The sequence below is a fragment of the Lepisosteus oculatus genome, chromosome 6, assembly GCF_040954835.1.
Source record: "Lepisosteus oculatus isolate fLepOcu1 chromosome 6, fLepOcu1.hap2, whole genome shotgun sequence".
In the NCBI taxonomy this organism is placed as follows: domain Eukaryota; kingdom Metazoa; phylum Chordata; class Actinopteri; order Semionotiformes; family Lepisosteidae; genus Lepisosteus; species Lepisosteus oculatus.
This window is the reverse complement of record NC_090701.1, coordinates 33409340-33428707: the sequence shown is the minus strand read 5'-3', so window position 1 is coordinate 33428707 and position 19368 is coordinate 33409340. Positions and strand designations below refer to the sequence as shown.

The 19368-nt window shown below is 38.1% G+C and overlaps 1 protein-coding gene and 1 long non-coding RNA gene across 8 annotated transcripts in view; one reads left to right on the top strand and one right to left on the bottom strand.

Moving 5' to 3' along the window:
- LOC102696776 (pituitary adenylate cyclase-activating polypeptide type I receptor) overlaps nt 1-508 on the bottom strand; it is a 142871-nt gene extending 142363 nt beyond the window's left edge. For 5 of the 7 annotated variants that reach the window (XM_069191203.1, XM_015354276.2, XM_015354279.2 and 2 more), the window contains exon 1: nt 7-508. The gene's annotated coding sequence lies outside the window, so the exon portion shown is untranslated. The remainder of the gene's footprint in view (nt 1-6) is intronic. The other 2 variants (XM_015354280.2, XM_015354286.2) reach the window with 1 other exon arrangement.
- Nucleotides 63-12674, top strand: LOC107078225 (uncharacterized). The gene is made up of 3 exons (XR_001479180.2): nt 63-132; nt 6246-6352; nt 12465-12674. It is a non-coding gene; the product is annotated as an uncharacterized lncRNA (long non-coding RNA).
- The last annotated feature ends 6694 nt before the right edge of the window (nt 12675-19368 follow it).

Here is a 19368-nt window from a genome sequence, read left to right as displayed (position 1 = left end):
CCTTACCATTGCAGTTGTAATATCTCGTGGAATGACGGTTTCAAAACACCTCCCAGTTTTGAGTTCAATTCATTCACGTACAGCTACTGTAGGTCGTTTCCAAACCGAAAAGCGCCTACAAATGACAATCAGGTAATGCTCAGCGCATTTTTTCCTTTTCTGAATGCGGGGGTGTAGTACCTTTTTAATAGGTTTTTACTTTAGATTGCAATCCTTTACTGAATTAAAACAGCTATCTTTTGCAACGAACAGTTTCTTAGTCTTGATGACAAGATTAAGACGTTGCAGCCTGAAGTACTATTATGGGGAGACACTGGTTCATGAACGGGGTGTTATATCCCGCGAAAGAATTATAATTGGTGTAAATGTTCAGACATCTAACCATGTCCAGCTGCTTTGATAAATAGAGTATATAATTATATATGTGGTCGAGTAAAGTAAGAATACGTTTATTTTCTTCTCAATAAACTGTGCGCCTTCCCAGTCAATGCTCAACATGCTTGCAAGCAGGTACTTCTTGCTGCCCCCCCAAGCAGATGTTCAGAGCCAAGGGCCAACCAATGAAACTGCACTCTTTTATTATACGCAGTGTATCAAGGTTCGGTGAAAATGCAGGGCTTGCGCAAAAGCCCCAATTCGGAAATAATAAATGTTAGAATATTATTTTGTTGCTTATGGTTATCATTAAATATCGACCTTGCTCCATCATAAACAATTCTGTACGTGCAATCGATTTATACAGTACATACAGTACTGAAGCTGTCTGCAAAAAAAGAACTAAGGAAAGACGAATGCAGTAGGTAATGTTCACAATGTCAGATTTTTTTTAAAAGAACACTGTTGAACGTGCATTTCAGCAATTGAATGATTGCTTAGTATATTTTAGTGGAGTTCAAGAATCTTGAATAGCCATATAATCGAATCAGAAGGGGGAAGTGTTATCGAAAACGTACATTCAATTACGCGAAACAAAATACTGAAATAAAGTGCAAATAGAATAATGTACATGACCTGTGGGACTGATATTTACCGATGAAAGAATCCAAATTAAATACAGACATACAGTACCGTAGGAGTATTTGCTGTAAAATGCTTTAAAAGGGTAAATATATACACTATGTTACTACCATGGCATTTTAAGGCTATGAATTGCAATACGTAGAATGTTGATATTTTGATTAGGCCAATAAATTTATTTTTTCCAAATATTTCATTTTATTCCGCTAAGTTTTACCATCATGCAGTTATCTGTTGGTAGGTACTGGCCATGTGATATTAGTTATTGGTGATGTTAGAATTGGAAGTTCAAGCAGAGTGTACTGCTATCGGTGCAGAACGTGTCAACAGTAAAACCTAAGTACTGCATAAGCTTTTGGACAACCTTAAGCACTCAATGTTCTTCTGTTTGTTTGTACGGTGAATGAGGGGTTTTAAAATATTTTGGTTCAGAACCCTGGGCAGGTACCCAGGTTTCTCCAAAAGTAAAGAATTCTGTAACAAAATAAACCTACAGTATACTGTACCTGCAATGTTGTCTCTACGGCAAATAGCAGAAGATACACTTTAAAAAGATGCCGCCTTCTTTTGTGATGAAAGTGCTCCTTTTTATTTAGAAACATGGCTAATTTCGTACCATTGGCAATTAAATGTTTTGCCCATTCTTCATCTAAAAATAAAGATTGGTATCACTAGAATCCATCCATCCATTTTCTAGCCATTGTAATCCAATTCACAGTCATGAGAGTAGGAGCCTGTCCTAGCAAGCAACAAGCATAAGGCAGGATACACCCTAGAGCGGACACCAGGCCATTGCTGAGCAGACAGGCACAAACTCACACACTCACATTTTCCCAGAAGCCAGTTAACCTACCAGAAACAGAAGAATCCGGAGGAAACCCACGCAAATATGAGAAAAGTATTCAGACGCCACACAAAAAGCACCCCAGGTGTGAATTGATCCCAGAGCCCCAGATCTGCAAGCCAGCAATGTTAACCACTGCATCATCATACTGACCTGCTATGATTAGAAATACAGAAAATTATGTTATAAAATACAACATTTAATGACTTTATTATGATATTAGGTTTTACAAATCCATAGAAGTTAGATAAAAGAAGACATGTCAAACACCACTGATGGGACCTTCATCAATAGAACACAAATAATAGTGTAATAACATTTTCTAAAAATATGGAAACATAAGGAAGGTTTCAAACTAGAGAAGGACACTGAACCCATTGTGCTTGTTTGGCTGGTGGTGGTTTATTGATCTGAAGAATTCACCCGGCTATTTCTTGAAGATTTCCCAGGAACTGGCTTCAGCAACATGGCTTTGTAGCATGTGCCGGACACCTAACATCACTTGTGTCAAAGAGTAATTCATTTGGATTGACACTTACAGAATACAGAATGATCTTCAAAGCTTGCAAGTCTCTTGTGAGCTCTTCTGCTCAAAACTAAAGAGACTTAGTCTCTTTTTCCTATCTGTCTGTGGAATAACCTTTAGATCCCTGAACTATTCTGGCAACCATTCTTTGAAATGTGTCTCAGATATTAACAATTTTAAGACCATGAGAAAGGTTGCAAAAATTAGAGAATGTGTTCTTCCCATCTTGCTTGTTTGGTAATTTAGTAGTAAAGTAAATCTATACAGTAATTTCATCATTTCCTGAAGGAGTACACTGAGCCTTAACCACCCTATTGGAAGTCCTACTTTTCCTATTGGAAAGTCCAATTCCTGTTGGAATTTCCTACTTTTTGTACTAAATTGATTTCCTTTTGCTTTTCAGTTTTCATATCTCTGTTCTTGCTTCACCAACAAGGCCTGAGATAGTTCCCTAGATGGATTTCATCTAAATTTCTTAGGATTTTATACAGTATATTTGGATTAAATATTTCTCTTTTTTCTAGACTAAAGATATTGAATTCTGTTAACAGTCCTAAGACCAGGATTCTTTTTGCTTTTAATTTAAATAATCAACAGTATCATCATCTGCAAATCTAACTAGGTAGCTACCTATACAAGCTTTCAAATGAACAAGTAATAGGTTTATTCCATGCTGAAAAGAGAAGAAAGAAAACACAATGTTTTGGCCAAGGAGCCTTCTTCAGGTGTGAGAAAGACTATCAAATGATGTATATCAATGATAAAAAACAATTGGCTTAAAATAGATCCCTGAAAGTCACCGGTGTTTTAAGTTTACAACTAGAAATGGAAATGCAGTGAAAACAATTCAAATGATATTCTAATTGAGGTCTAACTTGTGCATTTTATATCCTTAACACTACTTCCATTAGGTTAAATGATGCACGTTTTACAACATATCCTAGATCTTTTTGGCTTTTATTGATTCCCCAAATTGCCCACAAAAATGACAGTGATGAATCCATATAAATTCCTTTTCAGAGGTTGATTGTTCTCATTTTGTGTTCCCTATCAAATATTTATATTGTACATTTGTACTACCTTGACTTGACTTGAACTTTATTGCCATATGTAACCGGTGCTGGTACAATGGAATTCTTACTTACAGAAAGTCTCTCGATTGTAAAACAAGTGTAAAAAAACAAAACAAAGTGCAAACAGTGCATCAAGACAATTTACAAACAACCAATAGACAATGTGCAAGTAAACATGCAGACAGTTTGAATGTAAACAATACAAACGTGTAAACAATGACTGGAGACGTACAATAAATAAATTACAATGAGGTAGATGGTGATGGTGTAGGTGTGGTCCGAGGGGGATGGCTAAATGTGTTCGCCAGTCTCACTGCTTGTGGATAGAAGCTATTGAAGAATCTAGTGGTAAGTGTCCGTATGCTCTTATATCTCTTGCCTGAGGGCAGTGGGGTGAAGAGCTCATGCCCGGGGTGGTGACTGTCCTCTGTGATGGACAGAATTCTACCACGGCAGCGGTCCTCATAGAGCTGTTTAATCTCGGTGAGACCGCAGCCGATGATCTTCTGGGCCATATTGACCATTCTCTGCAGTGCCTTTCTTTCTCGCGAAGAGGTGTTGCCATACCACACGGTGATCCCGTTGGTGAGGACGCTCTCGATAGTGCAGCGGTAGAAGTTCACCAACACATGTATTGGCATCCCCCATTGCTTGAGGCACCTCAAGAAATAAAGGCGCTGCTGAGCCTTCTTCATGATAGAGTCCGTGTTCACAGTCCAGGTTAGATCTTTAGAGATGTGAATTCCCAAAAACCTAAAGCTGGTGACTGTTTCCACTTCCGTTCCATCAATACTGAGTGGGCTGTGAGTGTGTGGCCTGTGTCTCCGAAAGTCCACTATTAGCTCTTTCGTTTTCTTTATGTTCAAGTCCAGGTTATTGCTATGACACCACCTAAGCAGCTGTACAACTTCATCCCTGTAAGTGGACTCGTCATCATCACTGATCAGTCCTATTATAGTGGTGTCATCGGCAAACTTAATGATGCGGTTGTTGCTGTGTCTTGCTGTGCAGTCGTGAGTAAATAGGGAGTACAACCTTGGACTCAGACAGCAGCCTTGTGGGGTTCCAGTGCTCAGGGTAAGTGGTGTTGATGTTTTATTGCCTATCCGCACCACCTGTGGTCTCTCGATAAGAAAGTCCAGCAGCCAGTTGCAGACAGAGTTGCACAGACCTAATCCCCTGAGCTTTGTCACCAGTTGACTGGCTATGATGGAATTGAATGCTGAACTGTAGTCCACAAACAGCATTCTCACATACGAGTTCCTATGTGTATGTCTTTGCAATTGTCTAAATTTTCTAGGCACCTTCCTTGTGTAATATATTGTAACGCAACGGGGGCTCAGGCGGGCGCCCTTGCCGCATCAGGTCGGCCCCATCCCGACTGGAGGCTCGAACCTGGGACTCCCGCATCTCTCTGTAGCGACCCAGCCCCGTGAGCTAAATAGAGATCTCTCCACAGCCCAGTAGCTGTAGTCCTGATATCACAGGGAAGGGCGGTGACATCACCTGCTCTGGTACGCCGGCTCTTACACAGTGCCTGTCGGCCGTAAGCGTTACAATATATACTGTATATATATGGTACATACAGTATAAATGGACCACATGGTTGCGCAGTGGTAGCATTGCTGCCTCACGGTGCAGGGACTCTGGGTTCAATTCCTGAGTTTGTTCCCCATCTGTGTTTGTGTGGGTTTTCTCCATGTGCTCCAGTTTTCAGTCTAGAGACGAACTGTACTGGCAGGGAAACTTGACTTCTGGGAAAATTGGCACTGGTGTAAGTGTGTATATGTTCATGTTTGTGTCCTCTGTGGTGGACTGGCATCCTGTCCAAAATTATCCTGCCTTATGCCTGTTGCTTGCTGGTATAAGGTTCCAACTTCCTGACAACCATGTATTGGATAAAGTGGTTAAAAATGTAATCTAATGTAATTTTATCATCTACATTTCACATCCCATTTCTGTGTTATCTGAGATCATTATACATTGATGGAGAATGCACAAAATACCAAGATCATTGATTTTGAGTCTTACTTTATTAATTCCTTTCAAAATATTCATTATTCATGATCTGATTAAAATCCCCAAATCTTGTCTGTTAATGGCTAATAGGACATGACTTTATACACTGTTCAACTTATTTTCCAGTCCAGTAACTGTTCAAGTCAAAACATCAAATGTTTTACAGAGAAGTCATATTCTGGTAAGTGTTTGGTGTTTTCTGACACTCAACACGTCTTTCATTTACTTAGAGCATTATAATAAATGGCATTTTCTGTGGATTTCTGTAATGATGATAACTAATCATGGAAACTATCAATGAAAGGGATTAAACACATTGTGCTACTCTATTAGTTTTACTCAGGAATTAGGGAATATACAATATATGACTTCAACCATTTTTACCGCAGGATTTGGCTCAAAGCTAATTTTGCTGACGACGACTCCTCAATGGTAGCAGACAACAACCCAGTCACTGATCCCATTAACAATATCAATCCTAAACAGAGTTCTTGGCCTCCTCTTTCCAGCCATTTTCTACCAGTTGAATACTTTATTAACCTATGTAACATTCAAGTTCCCAAGACCCTTTCCACACCCAGGAAACACAGGTCTAACCTCACCCAGGGAGAAACTCAGGCACTACAGTCTCTCTGCAATAGGAATGATATTGTCATCAAACCAGGAGACAAATGAGGAGCTGTTGTAGTGTGGCAAAAAGACATGTACATTAAGGAAGCCTCCAGACAATTAACCGATTCTTCTGCCTACCATCCTATCCAACAAGATCCTACTACTGACTACCAGAAGGAAGTGGTATCCACCATCTCTCTTCTCATCAGCAGCAAGGAGCTCCCCCAGGAGGCGAACCGTCTCATCGTCAAACATCCCCAGGTATCCTAATTCTATCTCCTTCCCCAAATTCACAAGCCCGACACCCCTGGATGCCCCCTTATCTCAGTATGCAATTGTCCAACTACGATCATCTCTGCTTTTTTCTACAGCCTTATGAGACCTCTGTTTGAAATGCTTCCCTCATATATCAAAGATGCCTACCATGCCCTCCAACTTTTCAATTATTTCCAATTTCCAGATCCAGAATGCTACAATTTTACCATGGATATCACGTCCCTCCACACCATCATTCCTCACAATGATGGTCTTACAGCACTCAAGCACATGCTAGACAAAGGCACAGTGCTTGATCCACCCACACACACTCTAGTGCGACTTGCGGAATTGGTTCTCACACTCAATGCATTCTCATTTAATAACCTTTTTTTATCAGCTGGTTAGTGGAGTCACCATGGGCACCAGGTTGGGACCTACCTGTAGCTATGCCAATATTTTTGTTGGCTGGGTAGAAGAATGCTTCTTTGCTTCCTATACTGGCTTTGTCCCTGACCTCTACAAGCAATACATTGATGACTGCATCGGTACTGCTACATGCTCTAATGACCAGCTAGAGCACTTCTTGCATCAACTCACTAACTCTCACCTGTCCCTCAAATATACAGTTAACATATATTCCACCACTAAATGTATCTGTTAACCATCCACGACACTCATCCTTCGGTCTATTAGAAACCCACAGATTCACACAGCTCCTGTACAGCTCTTTTCTTCCCACTCACACCAAAAACTCTCTCAGTTCAGCATATGTCGACTCTGCAGTGACGACATGGATTTCCAGAACTGAGCACTCAAAATTTATTATTTTTTCCCATCAGCAGAGGATACCCCACCCATGTTATCGATAGGGCCTTCACCCGGACCAAAAACAGTCCTCAGATCAACTCGACCAGGAACTCCCAGTCTCACAACCACATTCCTTTGGTGCTTCCCTACCACACTAACACACTTTCTATCCCCAGGACCATTAATAAGTACTCCATTTTACAGGGCTATCCCTCTATCAGTACCCTTTTTTCTAACCGCTTAATCATCTCATACCACCAACCACCCAATCTACATAAACTTCTGGTTCACAGCTCCCTTGACCGCACTCAGCAATCATCCCCACCAGGCACCTTCCCCTACAACAGAACTCGCTGCATCACCTGCAAAGACATATCTAACAACACGCTCATTCAGAGCTCCTCAGGTCAATTCTAGATCACCCAGGTGACACACTGTACTTCCAGCAACCTCATTTACTGTATCTCCTGCATACATGCCCAGCTATCTACGTTGGGGAAACTGGAAGGAGACTAGGAGACTGCTTCAGTCAACATGTTAAGGTTGTGAAGATTAGAGATTTCTCCAAGCCGATAGTTTCTCATTTCACCTCAGATGACCATGATCACACTGATCTCTGTCTCTCAATGAAGGGTTTCTCAACCCCCCTAGCTGAAAAAAAACAGAAACTAAACTCATCCTGAAACTAAGTTCACACTGTTCCCCTTCTCTCAATGACCGATTTATTTTCATGTTATCTTCTCTCTTCTCATGTAGGTTTTGACTTCACACCTTCCTTCACACCTCTCCACTTTGCACTTCCTGAGTGGCCTCCCTGCCCCTCTCCCAGCTTTGTTCTTCTATGCTATTTAATCTTTGCTGTCTGCCCTGTTTTTCTCACACTTGAAAAAGGCTTCATAGCCAAAATATTGTGTTTTCTCGCTTCTCTTTTCAGCATGGAATAAACCTATTACTTGTTCCTTAGGGAATATGCTGTAGCTACAGCCATGTACAGTGCCTTGCGAAAGTATTCGGCCCCCTTGAACTTTTCAACCTTTTGCCACATTTCAGGCTTCAAACATAAAGATATAAATTTTTTATTTTATGTGAAGAATCACCAACAAGTGGGACACAATTGTGAAGTGGAACGAAATCTATTGGATTTTTGAAACTTTTTTAACTAATAAAAAAATGAAAAGTGGGGCGTGCAAAATTATTCGGCCCCTTTACTTTCAGTGCAGCAAACTCACTCCAGAAGTTCAGCGAGGATCTCTGAATGGTCCAATGTTGTCCTAAATGACTGATGGTGATAAATAGAATCCACCTGTGTGTAATCAAGTCTCTGTATAAATGCACCTGCTCTGTGATAGTCTCAAGGTTCTGTTGAAAGCGCAGAGAGCATCATGAAGACCAAGGAACACACCAGGCAGGTCCGTAATACTGTTGTGGAGAAGTTTAAAGCCGGATTTGGATACAAAAAGATTTCCCAAGCTTCAAACATCCCAAGGAGCACTGTGCAAGCGATCATCTTGAAATGGAAGGAGTATCAGACCACTGCAAATCTACCAAGACCTGGCCGTCCCTCTAAACTTTCAGCTCAGACAAGGAGAAGACTGATCAGAGATGCAGCCAAGAGGCCCATGATCACTCTGGATGAACTGCAGAGAACTACAGCTGAGGTGGGAGAGTCTGTCCATAGGACAACAATCAGTCTTACACTGCACAAATCTGTCCTTTATGGAAGAGTGGCAAGAAGAAAGCCATTTCTCAAAGATATCCATAAAAAGTCTCGTCTAAAATTTGCCACAAGCCACCTGGGAGACACCCCAAACATGTGGAAGAAGGTGCTCTGGTCAGATGAAACCAAAATCGAACTTTTTGGCCACAATGCAAAACGATATGTTTGGCGTAAAAGCAACACAGCTCATCACCCTCAACACACCATCCCCACTGTCAAACATGGTGGTGGCAGCATCATGGTTTGGGCCTGCTTTTCTTCAGCAGGGACAGGGAAGATGGTTAAAATTGAGGGGAAGATGGATGCAGCCAAATACAGGACCATTCTGGATGAAAACCTGTTGGAGTCTGCAAAAGACCTGAAACTGGGACGGAGATTTATCTTCCAACAAGACAATGATCCCAAACATACAGCAAAATCTACAAAGGAATGGTTCACAAATAAACGTATCCAGGTGTTTGAATGGCCAAGTCAAAGTCCAGACCTGAATCCAATCGAGAATCTGTGGAAAGAGCTGAAAACTGCTGTTCACAAACGCTCTCCATCCAACCTCACTGAGCTCGAGCTGTTTTGCAAGGAAGAATGGGCAAGAATTTCAGTCTCTCGATGTGCAAAACTGATAGAGACATACCCCAAGCGACTTGCAGCTGTAATCGCAGCAAAAGGTGGCTCTACAAAGTATTAACGCAAGGGGGCCGAATAATTTTGCACGCCCCACTTTTCATTTTTTTATTAGTTAAAAAAGTTTCAAAAATCCAATAGATTTCGTTCCACTTCACAATTGTGTCCCACTTGTTGGTGATTCCTCACATAAAATAAAAAATTTATATCTTTATGTTTGAAGCCTGAAATGTGGCAAAAGGTTGAAAAGTTCAAGGGGGCCGAATACTTTCGCAAGGCACTGTATGTTCACTTTGTTAAAGCATTTACATGCACCCAAAAACTCTTGTCAGGCACAAAGTTTATACAATACAGGTATGTATAAACACACATGGAAAAAATCTAGATATACAGTGCAATATTAGAAAATACACAAATTACAATTAATGGCAATAAAAAAGAGAGGAAAGTCAGCATCTAATAAAGCAGGGGAGTGTAGAGGAGATGGGAGCAGGAGAGAAGCAGAGTGGGCACTCAGGTGGTGTGAGGTCTTTCTCCAGAAACTGTGTTTCTTTTCTTCTCTTTTCAGCATGGAATAAACCTTTACTTGTTCCTATTTACGGGCTGGTCTGACAATGCCCTGGGCTCTGTCATCTCTCAAGTCTAAAATCCTGTTTTCCTTAGCTTGTATTTAGTTTTGATTCCTAACCTTGCTTGTCTCGACTTCATTTCTGGGTCACTCCTTGGCTTGTTACTTCCTCTGTGTTACTCAGCTTAGACCCTGCTTGTTTATTTACAACAATATATCCTATGTGCTTCCCTACCATGCTTTCCTGAATGTGTTCCTTGCTTCGTCTTGACCACGTCGTCCTGACCTCTGCTCTGAACTGTTTGCCTGCTTCCCTTACCTGCCCAAACCACACTTGTCAATGCGAAAGTTTCACGACACTGTTTTCTGCCTACATTGTCCGTTTCCTTAGCCAGCTGACTCCCTGACTGCACAAGGTTTCACATTCACCTCATAGATCCACTGCTTTGTTCCACCTTAAGCAGTTGATTATTACAAGTATAGGGTATTTAGTAAAGCTGTGATGGTATGGTATCTGCTCTGGTTCTAGGGTGTTCTGATCATGTGTGGTGGACAGGACTTCTAAATATAGAAAAATATTGTGGTTGTAGACTCAAACTGCGATTAACCATGACAAACTAAAGTCAAATCTTAGTTCTACATCTCTATAATGGAAACCTTTGTTGACCAAAGTAGTTTAGTTACCATGACAGAAGCAATTTATTTCTTCTAGAGCTATGCAACTTCCCCTATCATTTTAGAGTCAATCATCTGTGAATGTAATTTCACAAATGTTGTAGTTTATTTTCCAATGACAAGAAATACAGGGGAATAGAATTGTTGACTTTTTTTCCCGTAGTGACACTATAAAAAAAGACAACAAAACTAATGATTTTGAATTGAGGCTTTTATTGTCTGAAATCATTTGAGTTTCATGCGTGATACTCTGTGTATTATTCTAATGATGAAGACAGAAATATAGTTTCTTTCTCAATAAATTAGTACAATATTGACAGACTTATACTCATCAGGTATACCTTTTACATAAGGTATAAATTGAGGGTCATGCCTTCATGTGACTTTGGGGGTAGTACCAAGTACTGCATTTGTAATTTGCAATTGACAGTGAGTGAATTGAATTTAATCTGTGTCCTTGTCACCTCAATATTATGCTTTTTTTCTTCCTCATTCTATTTCCTAAGTTATTTTTTTTATTTACACTTAATTTGAGGGCATGAAAAAATAACTACATATATACCTGATGAGAATGTTTTGTAATTTGTATATTGTTATTCTAATGTGCTGTAGCTTCCCTGTGTTCTGTTTTAACATAATGTTCTGAAATCCTATACATCACGAAACACAAGTTTAGAAATGAAAATAATTTTAAAATAAAAAATAAACTGATTAAAACATGTTGTATTACTTTACATACGACTTTACAAAGCTGATTATGTGAACACAAATTTGGAACATTTTGGAACACAAATGATGACCATGATATTTTATGAAACCTACTGTACTGATATAATACGTTGCACTAAATATTCTAGAATAAAAACCTCTCATCTCCTAAAACCCAGTTTTGAAAACAATCTTAACATTGTTTTCCGATAGAATAATTTAAGGTAGAACAGGAAATTCATTAAACAACACCAAAAAAAAAATACTGTATAAAAATAATGATATGACTGCATAATACTTTAACAACTGACACCTTGTACACCTCTGGTGCCAAATGACAAAACATATATTAAAAATAATGTAATATATAAGATGCCTGTGTCCTTATCAATGGTGCCTGGCCTAGTTGATCAGTTATAGAGGGGAATTGCAATTAATTCATATTCAAGATGGAAGAGCAGAGGACTGAAACGGCAATGTAAGTTATTTTCATTCTAATGTGAACATTTGTATGTTATGTTGAATAAAAAACTATTGAAAGGGTATTCTTTCATCAGAATAATGTCTTGAGTCTTACACAAACTAGGACACTGTAAAGTGGAGTTTAAGTCGTTACAGTTAGTGACCGTCAGCATCTCTGTATCTGCAGCACAGAGATCACTGCATCTTGATGATGATCCTAGCTGCAGGTCATGATCAGTCATCTAAAGGAGGCCCACCAATGAGAAACTTCTGGGTGGAGAAGAACACTGCTTCTGATTGGGTTACAACCGATCAGCAGTCTTGATTACTGGACAATTAAAAGTATTGTAGAGCCAAAATCCTTGCTCATTTTGTCCTGGTCTCTCATTCTAAACCCAGAAAAAGAACTGACCACATGACTGCAACCACCATTTTGAAAGTCAGGAAATTGAAATTTGGTTCAAAATGCCAGGCCAAGAGATCATCTGTAGATAACTTCTCTCTGCACAAGGAAAATGTTGCTACTATCTGAATACACTATATATTCTCCCTTCTAGTTCTCCCTTCTCAGCACATTGGACTGGAATTGAGTCAGAACTTTTACACAAACTGAGTGGGAAGCCAAGCTCAGCAACAATACTAGCAATGAATGTCTCTGCACTATGGGATGAGGCTAGGCCAAGCCCGCAGAAGGGGATTGGACAACTTTCCGACAAATCCACTCAGATTTCTCTAATTTTTTTGTGCAGAACTTTTCAGGTATTTGTACAGTGGCATAATTCATATATACTACTATTCTTGTTGATTTACTATGAACGTTCTGTTAAATAAATAATTTGTATATTATCTATGTTCAAATTTGTTTTGAAAAAGACACTGCTTATTTTTTCTGTCTAATTGATTCCTAATAGTCAGTTTCCTTGTTATGTTCAATTCATACATTGTTTCGAAACAAGAATTTAAGCACAACTCCTGCTTTAATTTCAAACACCTGATTATAATCAAAAGAAATATTAACATCCCTTCCCATTCCCCTGAATTCCAAAAAGGTGTAGTCTTATCAAGTTATTACACAGGGAATACATTTTAAAGGAATATAACAGAACACCAAACAAAAACAGGAACTATAGTATAAGTAAGGATTATTTATAACATTATAACAGTGTGTCCAAAGAACCCCATGCTACACTTTACCCTCCTTTTTGTGGAGCAGGACCATGGTTGTAATGAAATAACTATGTATTATACAATTTAATAAAATTAACTAGGATAAAAAAATGGGCTGCACCTACAGTAGGTCACCATAGAAATCTGAAAAAATAACATTTGTAATGCAGGAAAAAATTGCAGAAGAGTAATTTATACATTTCTACTTTTATAATTTTGATACTACTGTATTCAAAATCAAGTTGTATTTTTTATTCAAGTAAATAATAATAAAATAATAAAAAATAAAAACACATTGTAACATTATTTTGTATAGGCTGAAAAGTTTTCTATTCCTTCAGAAAAATCTTGGAAAATACCTAGAGAAGATCATGACTTTTTTCATGATCATTGCTACAACACAATAGTCAAGAAGTGTTTTCCTTTTGATATCAGTGTTTAACTGATGTCAAAGTGCCACAGAGTCCTAACTGATGCAAAGAACCCAAGCCTCTTACTACACAAATCTCCAGACTGAGGATATACAACACCCATATTTTTCCAAACAACACTCTTGCATGTTGGCTTTTCTTCTGATCTTGATGTCTAGCAGACTCTTCCCCAGAATAGGCTGTAGCTGACCCATCACTTTACATGAGCTGTGTCCAGATGCTGGCACCTGAAAATAATGACTTCATTACAACTTCCTACTATACTGACTTGCAAGTCATACATCAAATGAAAGTGGCACTTGGCACATTATTTAATGATGTTTGGTGTGCCTTTCACTGGCCTGTCTCCTACCTAAAGTATGCTGTACACAATACGTACAACCTAAAAGACTGTGAAAACAGGGAATACATTTAATTTATACATGCCCTTTATTTGCAACAAACTGAGGTCATGGAGAAACTCTTTGCGAGGACAATAAAGTAACAAATAAAGTAGCCTCAGAAATCACAGTAACTTTGGAGTTTAGAGAAGAGAAGCCCCAAGAAGCAGTCTCTGAGATCTCTAAGTTGTAATTGCTGCAATAGATGAAACCCTCGCAGGATTTTAGTTGTGGCTAAAATATTTTTTTTTAAGTTATGTTGCATGTATTATTCATCTTCTCTCTGTGTTGATGTGCCCTACAGTAATTGGTACTGTGACTCAGATATCGGAGACCTGCCTCCTAGACACAGACAAAACCTTGACTTTACCTGAAGTAACCCCAGTGATCATAATGAGGTAGGGTCCTTTTAGTCCTTGAACAACAGTATACAAATGCAGAAAGAAAAATTAAACTGGGTCATCATTAGAGAAATTCCACCTTAGTAGAACATCCCTCTATCAACACAGGAAAAGTCCCCATGGTCCAAGAGGGACAAATCCTTTCAAAAAAGAGTAAAAAAAGAAATTGTAAATGTGAAGCCTACTGATCAAGAGAAAAACATTGAGGAACAATAAGACGTCAGACGTCCTGAAATAAGGCAGTCAGGCCCATTGATGACATTTATGAATGAATATTACATATTCCAATTTTTTACAATTATAATTTGAGCGTTATAATAGTGGTAAGCATTTGTAGTTACAAGGGTGATATCAGAGGCATTTAAGACACCCACATCTTTACGTCAGGTTTTCAGCATCTACAGGAGGACAAATTGGAAGGCATGATAATATGAAAACGTTTAATATGTAAACTACTATTAAAATTAATCTTAACATCTTGGTCATTTCATTTTTGATTGGTTACTTAAACATATGTCCATATCAAAATTGTCCTCAGATAACTTATATAACAAGTAGCTATATCACCCTGCAACAACTGGCAACTTACTGAAGCAAATGTGAGGCTGGCCAGTAACTGGATGGAAGACATCCTGGAAAGCTAAGGTTACTACTGGAAGAGGTGTTAGTGGGGGCAGTAGGAGGCGCTCACCATGTGGTCTCTATGTGTCCTAAGCCCCAGTATGGTGACAGGGGCACTATACTGTAAAAACTGTACCATCCAAAAACCGAAATCCTGACTGTCTCGGTCATTAAAATGAAACGCCCTGGGACAGCAGTATGATTGCCATCGCTTCATCAAGGTGGGTGATAAACATTGGTGGTGGTGGAGGGGAGTCCCAATTACTTGTAAAGCACTTAGAGTGATGTATCTAGGAAATTGCTAGTGTAAGGATTATTATGATAATGAATGTTTTATTTTATTACTATTCTGGATCTATTAAGACTGTTTTAGAAATAAATTAATACTAGCATTTAAGCAATTGTGTCAGAAGATCCTAATGTGCAATACTTTTCTTTACCGATTTATTTGAGGTAGAGTTACTGGTAAAGGATTGATTTATCGATCTGTAAATTCACTCATATTATTGATTTTGAGCAAATACCAGATGAAATAATACTGGCCTTAACAGATTCTACTTCTTTGTTCAGCCGACATGCTAAGTGACCTGTGTCTCTTAAGTAACACTAATGCCACTCTAAACAGATAACAAAAACAGGGGGATCCTGAATCCAGACCACCTACAGTCCACAGATACCCTTATATTGTATGTCCCCTCAAAAATATTCCTACTTTACCAACAGAGGCATAGGCGTTTAGAAACTGGTTTCTGCATAGTAAAAAACTTTCCACTGGACAAGCTACTCTAAAACTAATGCCAAATTGTGAATCTGAGTTGAAAATGTCTTTTCAGCCTCCACAAACCAAATGTTGCTGATGTTTTTGATTTGCAGACAGATGGAACTCAATCACAGTGTTTTACTTCTTGTTCTCTTTGGCAAACCAAAGACACTAACCCAATGTTACCTGGATCTTTTGTGTCAAATTCTACTTTATTTGACATCACTATAAATGATTAATTAATCAAATTAAGTGGTGAGGTACTGTATACAAAAAATCAAAGTTACTCAGAGGTATGTAGGTTTCCCTGTATATAGAATTGGACCAGCAGCACATGTTGGAAACACTGCAAAGGAGAGAAGAGAATGGACGCAACAGAAAGTGCATGTAGAGATTCTGCAAATCCCTAAATCCATGGTGAAGATATGAGAAACTATGATTTCAAGGATATAAGGGAGAAACTATAATCATTTCAATGTAAAACAATAAACTAAGGGCGTTGGACCGAAAGGAGAGAAGAATGCAGGGTAGGGAGATGAAAAGTAAAGTGCTATTATAAGAAATAACAACCAATAATAGTCTTTCTGAACTACTGTATGTAACCAATGATGAGCATTTGCATAGAAAATCATATCGCCAGTGTATCTAAGGAAACAGGATTTCTTTCATGTGATGTGATTAATCTTATGCCCCACACAAAACGTATGTACATATTACAGTCTTTCATGCCCACTTATACAATAACTGATGACCAAGAACTACCTCAGAGCTTTCTTGCATTAATCTTGCAGTAATTTGTCTGCAATTATTTTGCTTCTCTTTTAGTATAAGGGACACTTCTAGGTTCCTGCTTGGTAAGCACTGTCATTGCAGTATCCAGTCATACGCTTTGTTACATGTAGTAACCCAAGTAGTCCTCCTCTTTATAAAAACATTTGTGTTCTTTAAGAAAGCCCTGACTTGAGCTTTTTGCCTTCATTAAGTGACTCTGTACTATAGCTATACAATTCCAGTAAGAAAGATGGTATCAGTTCACCCTTATTTACTTCCTTAGTTGGAACAGAGCTAGATGTTTAATAAGCAAGCAGAATACACTTGTTCTAATATGAAATCTGACATTTAAAAAACCCTTTACCAATTTCTGAGAGTTAAAATACCACTAAAGTATGTATAATCTATATATACTGTATATATATATCAGTATACAGTGCCCAGGTATCTCTTCATCTAAACCTTGAAATTGACCTAATCTAAACCTTGTTCATGCGTGTTCTGGCTCATTTCCCAGAATATGATACTTTACTTTAAAAGAAAGATTTTTTAACACTGTAGAAGAGGGATATGTTTCAGGTGTTATGTTTGTTATGGGTACTGCTTTTCTGTTCTTGATATTTAGCTGTGTTATACTAATTTCCTTAGTAAAAACTACACAAAAGTTTACTTTTGCACAAATAATAAACTGTGTATTTGGATCTTTTAGAAACCATAGTAACTCTAATACTCACTGACCTGAAGTTTACCTGGTCAGTGATGACACACCTGAAGAAGGCTCCACAGGCCAAAACGTTGTGTTTTCTTTCTTCTCTTTTCAGCATGGAATAAACCTATTACATTACTTGTTCCTTTGCGACCTTAAACCCATGTCTAAAAACATCCCCAAATTCAAAATTACTCACCATATCTTTGTTGTAGTTTCTGTTGCACATATTTATCCTTCTCTTTTGGTTGTGTTGCAATTAAAACAATTCTTTGCCCTGTGGTCACCATGTGTCCTATCATATTATTTATTATGGCAGGGTTGTCACACCTAATTCATGGTGACCAAGTGTCTTCTATGTTTTTTGTTCTTATCTGATTGATACTTAACTTATTTTCTTTTCAAAGTATTATTTTTAAATTGTGAGCCAGGTCTACTTAACTGACTGTTTTTAGCCTGGTTTTACATTGCACATTCACAGTGATTCTGTCCATATTTTTAAATTAATGTCTTCATAAGTCATAACAGCTCTGTATCTTCTCAACATGTGACAAGATAAGAAGTCATATGGCATTTCCTTTTAAATGCAATACCAGTTGCAATTATTTTGTTAACTGACCCATTGATAATGAATGCTTCAAATTGTTTGCAGTAGGCAGATTATTCACTTTTCCTATGAAATTAAAGAACTTTCAGTACTTTGCTGCTAAATGTTTGAATTCAAAAACTCAGCAGTTGGAGTTCCTTCCGTAGAACAGGGACTGGCTGTGTTTGATCAGTGGGGCACTGAATGCCATCCACAGACTGCAGTAAATCTGAATCAGCTTAAATTGCATCAGGTCCTGGCATTTGAGCACTGTAGCGGAAAGGAAAATTATACTGAGCTACTTAGTGTAACGATTTGTTCTACATGAAAAAAAAAGTTTACTTCTACCACCTAATTGCTGCAACTAGCAAAAACTGTTCTGATGCTACTAAATGCTCAACTTCTTTGTATTCTTTGAACAAGTGACAACAATATTGGATACACAGAGGGCATATTGTCAGAAGACGTTCCATGAAATTCCTCATAAAAAATTAATTATCGAATTGCAGGGGTAGCATTTGGCTTTGGCTACTGTATAAGCTTCCTGGTTTGTCCTGGGTATTCCTCTGGCCATTTGGAAAAAAAAATCCATGGTCAACAATAAGTATTCATGACCATGGTTGATGATGGCACTCCCTATTTGGTCATGAGCTTTGCTCCCACAGCATTATCCTCTGGCTCATCTATTGCAAATCAGGCATCTGATGATTCTTTAGATCATCTTCTGATAGAACTGGAGATGTGCATGTGCATTGGAACCATCCAAAAATAGCATGAAAAGGAAGACCAAATATTCTAAAGAGTGAAAAGGAGACTTTTAAAAACAAAAGTTTTTGTACATTAAAGCGTTTTGGAATGAGCACCAAATTATCAAGTTACTGTGGTGGTCCATAACAACTGTTAAAAGCAAAATATGTAATTTATTGGAGACAGATGAATACCAGATCTAATCCAAAGATCATAAACAGATTTGAGAAATTTATGGAAACTGAGCACTTTGTTATCTCCAATAACAAATAATTATATACAGTAGAATTGTTTTAAATGGATAATTACTGCCTTAACATTTTTATACAGTAAATATTTGTTCTTGTTTCAGTTTTTTCTTCTTTATGTGTTGTTTTTGCTGCTGAGTTACTGTATATTGAATATGACTTGTTAAATTCTAAACATACTGTACTAATTCATTTAAACAAGAGGTTACGGGATAATGCTGTAGTTTATAACTGTTAGCCATGCCTTAAGATTTCCTGACAGAAAGAAAACTAATGGAAATTAAACTGTCAACATAAAAACAAAGAAACTACTTGATCTGATACTGACCAATGTCAGGCCTTTGCAGAACTGCATACATTGTCATTAAGGAAATTTGGTTTGGCACTTTCATCTTTTCACCTTCAATTTAATATCCAGAAAGATGTTCTGCAGTCCTTATATTTAATACAAAAATTCCAACCACTTTCTGCAATGTGTAAAACGCACAGAGACAGCATACTATTGAGGAGAAAAAAATAAGATTATTTTTACTACAAATCCTTGTTCAAAAGCTTGAACAAACTACAGCTTGTAAAAATGAATTACACATCAAACAATGATATGCAGACCTTTTATACTTCAGGCAAAGAATTTGAATCTATT